Genomic DNA, 4,583 nt, shown 5'->3' with positions numbered 1-4,583 from the left:
ATGCCTGTGGTTGTGGCTAAGGGCAGACAATGAGAAACAGGTCTTCTAGTCTGGTTTCCATACTAATGAACAAGCCTCTGCCAGAAAGGCAATGACTTGCTAATGCCTCCTCTCCTAATCAGCTAGCCCACAATCAATACATCTCAGCAGGGGTCCAGCTAACAGAGCCAGGCCTGCGTCCCAAACGGCTCCCTATTCCCTATACAGTGGAATACTTTTCTCCAGAGCCCTACGGCTCGTGGTCAAAAGAGTGATACTATATAGGGTGCCATTTATGTTGCAGTTAAGGTCGGCAGGGTGTCTGCCCTTAGCCAGGCTGCCACGGCTCTGGAGGTCTGAGCTAAGTCCTTCCCCAGGGGAGATACCTGCTGGTCTCCTACTTGTCACTCCAACTCTCCTCTCCTCTCTGTCCCAAATGGAGCCCTATTCCCTATCTAGTGCACTACTTTATACTACAGCCCATTCCCTATATAGTACACTACTTTATACTACAGCCCTATGCCCTATATAGTGCACTACTTTATACTACAGCCCTATTCCCTATATAGTGCACTACTTTATAACAAACCCTATTCCCTGTATAGTGCACTACTTTAACTACAGCCCTATTCCCTATAAGTACACTACTTTTATACTACAGCCCTATTCCCTATATAGTGCACTACTTTATACTACAGCCCTATTCCCTGTATAGTGCACTACTTTATATACACGCCCTATTCCCTATATAGTGCACTACTTTATACTACAGCCCTATTCCCTATATAGTACACTACTTTATACTACAGCCCTATTCCCTATATAGAACACTACTTTATACTACAGCCCTATTCCCTATATAGTGCACTACTTTATACTACAGCCCTATTCCCTATATAGTACACTACTTTATACTACAGCCCTATTCCCTATATAGTGCACTACTTTATACTACAGCCCTATTCCCTATATAGTGCACTACTTTATACTACAGCCCTATTCCCTATATAGTACACTACTTTTATACTACAGCCCTATTCCCTATATAGTGCACTACTTTATAACAGAACCCTATGGGCCGTGAATAGGGTGCCATTTGGGACGCAGTCACCCCTGTCTCAATAAGCTTACAGACAGGTATATATCCCCATTAAGTTAGTCCAGGTCTATATCCCCATTAGGTTAGTCCAGGTCTATATCCCCATTAGTTAGTCCAGGTCTATATCCCCATTAGTTAGTCCAGGTCTATATCCCCATTAGTTAGTCCAGTCTATCCCCATTAGTTAGTCCAGGTCATATCCCCATTAGTTAGTCCAGGTCTATATCCCATTAGTTAGTCCAGGTCTATGTCCCATTAGTTTAGTCCAGGTCTAATCCCCATTAGTTAGTCCAGGTCTATATCCCCATTAGTTTAGTCCAGGTCTACTGTCCCCATTAGTTAGTCCAGGTCTATGTCCCCATTAGTTAGTCCAGGTCTATATCCCCATTAGTTAGTCCAAGGTCTATGTCCCCATTAGTTAGTCCAGGTCTATGTCCCCATTAGTTAGTCCAGACCAGAGAGGTAGCAGGATTATGGTGCTATCAGACAGGTCTATATCCCCATTAGTTAGTCCAGACCAGAGAGGTAGTAGGATTATGGTGCTATCAGACAGGTACAGTTGAAGTCTTAAGTTTACATACACTTTTTTCTGAGGTCTTGGCTGATTTCTTTTTGATTTTCCCATGATGTCAAGCAAAGAGGCACGGAGTTTGAAAGTAGGCCTTGAAATACATCCACAGGTACACCTCCAATTGACTCAAATGATGTCAATTAGCCTATCAGAAGCTTCTAAAGCCATAACATCATTTTCTGTAATTTTCCAAGCTGTTTAAAGGCACAGTCAATTTAGTGTATGTAAACTTCTGACCCACTGGAATTGTGACACAGTGAATTATAAGTGAAATAATCTGTCTGTAAACAATTGTTGGAAAAATTACTTGTGTCATGCACAAAGTAGATGTCCTAACCGACTTGCCAAAACTATAGTTTGTTAACAAGAAATTTGTAGTGGTTGAAAAACGAGTTTTAATGACTCCAACCTAAGTGTATGTAAACTTCCGACTTCAACTGTATGCATCTATGTAATTGTAAATGTATCTATGTAATTGTAAATTAATCTTTGTAAAAAATAGGGACCACAATGGAAATAAGTTCCCAGTCACTTTAAAAATATATATGTGTTTATACAGTATATATGTATTTTTTTTACTGACAAATAAAATCAATCAATTTATTAATCAATCAATCCAAACTGTGCAGTAGCCAATTGATGAATAGAAAGAGACAGCTCTTACAAAACACCTAAAAGTTTAATGACATTCAGAGATTGTCAAGACAAGCCTTAGATACTGTGTAAGACTACGAGGTAGCGAGGGATGTTGGTCCACATTGTCAAGCCTTAGATACTGGGTAAGACTACGAGGTAGGGAGGGATGTTCTGTTNCGAGGTAGGGAGGGATGTTCTGTTTGTCCACATTGTCAAGCCTTAGATACTGGGTAAGACTACGAGGTAGGGAGGGATGTTCTGTTTGTCCACATATTATGGTGTTGAAACACACAAACCATGATATTGAAGTCAGGATGCTTTGTTTATTGGCTGTGTGGTGGATTGGCACAGAAACCTGTTGGTGGGAAAATGTCATCAAAATGTTGAAAATGTGATTTCCCCCCGAGCTGATCGTCTGACGCCGGCTCTGATTTACAGTGGAATGAGACAGACGGAGAGGGAGCTCATCGGTGGTGGTCGTCGAACCCTCAACCTTCTGGCCTGCTTCCACTGTGCCACAAAAGCATGCAGAAGTGGCACAGTTGATATCCACGTTTATAAAACACAGGGTCGCGGTTGTTATTTGAGGTTACACGTTTATAAACACAAGGTCGCAGGGTCGTGGTTGTTATTTGAGGTTACACGTTTATAAACACAGGGTCGCGGTTGTTATTTGAGGTTACACGTTTATAAACACAGGGTCGCAGGGTCATGGTTGTTATTTGAAGTTCCACGTTTATAAACACAGGGTCGCGGTTGTTATTTGAGGTTCCACGTTTTAGTTGTAGCCCTTGATAAACACACCTCATACAGCTCTTGAAGGCTTGATGATTAGTTGGCAAGTTGCTTCGGGTGTGCTTGTCCAGGGTTGCATTAAAACTGTGTTCTGTCGGGGGTACTGGAGGACCAGGGTCGGGGGTACTGGAGAACCAGGGTCGGGGGTACTGGAGGACCAGGGGAACTGGAGGACCAGGGGAACTGGAGGACCAGGGGAACTGGAGGACCAGGGTTGGGGGTACTGGAGGATCAGGGTTGGGAAACACTACGAAGTGTGTATCCACGATCAGCAGTCATCTGTCCATAGATCAGGTCTGTCTGTTCCTGCACTGAGGAATGGAACATCTAATTGGCTCATCCACCCCCCCCTCCTCTCCCCTGGAACTCTTCCCCAGGTCGTTGCTGTAAATGACAACGTGTTCTCAGTCAATTGGTAAAATAAGAGTTTAAATAAAATACAACAATGCGTTCCAACAAAAACATTTTTTATTTTATTTGTACAAAGACATTTATAACCATAGACATTCTGCAGCGTGTCGTGTTCTACTTGGGTCCCAGCATCTCATGTGGCTTGACCCACGCGTCAAACTCTTCTGCCGTCAGGTATCCCAGCTTGATAGCTGTTTCCTTGAGGTTTCCTCCCTCTTTGTGGGCCGTCTTGGCGATCTTAGCAGCTTTGTCGTAACCTGTTGAGAAGATGGAGAAGGAATTCAGACGTTAAACTACTGAGACTGATGACAAACCATGACCTTCTACCTCCAGCTCTAAACACTGAAGACCTGAGCCTCAGAGAACACAATTAAGGAACCAATAGCAGAGTCTCGAAGACTATAGAGGAGGTGATATATGTGGTCGTGACAGTTGGCTGTCCCGACACAGAGAACTCCTGGTTCTGTAATGTCCCGACAGAGAACTTCCTGGTTCTGTAATGTCCGACAGAGAACTCCGTGGTTCTGTAGTCCCGACAGAGAACTCCTGGGTTCTGTAACGTCCCGACAGAGAACTCCTGGGTTCTGTAACGTCCCGACAGAGAAACTCCTGGGTTCTGTAATGTCCCGACAGAGAACTCCTGGGTCTGTAATGTCCCGACAGAGAACTCCTGGGTTCTGTAATGTCCGACAGAGAACTCCTGGGTTCTGTAATGTCCCGACAGAGAACTCCTGGGTTCTGTAATGTCCCGACAGAGAACTCCTGGGTTCTGTAATGTCCCGACAGAGAACTCCTGGGTCTGTAATGTCCCCGACAGAGAATCCTGGGTTCTGTAATGTCCCGACAGAGAACTCCTGGGTTCTTAATGTCCCTCTGCAAAACATCTGACCGGGGCCAAGAGGGGAAACAGGTGCAGCTGGGTCTGATGGGGACAGAGACATCTGGTGCTTTCCTACGTCAGGCTGACGCCACTGTGGCCCCTGGGGGGCATCTCACTAACTCCTGTTAACCACAGTGTCTGACAGGGGAGAGAGGACATGACACGATCTCCACTCCCACCAGTGGACTCCCTACACACTAAGCCACCAGAAC

This window comes from Salvelinus sp. IW2-2015, unplaced genomic scaffold, assembly GCF_002910315.2.
Source record: "Salvelinus sp. IW2-2015 unplaced genomic scaffold, ASM291031v2 Un_scaffold5446, whole genome shotgun sequence".
Lineage (NCBI taxonomy): Eukaryota > Metazoa > Chordata > Actinopteri > Salmoniformes > Salmonidae > Salvelinus > Salvelinus sp. IW2-2015.
Note: the sequence above shows the minus strand (reverse complement) of the source record.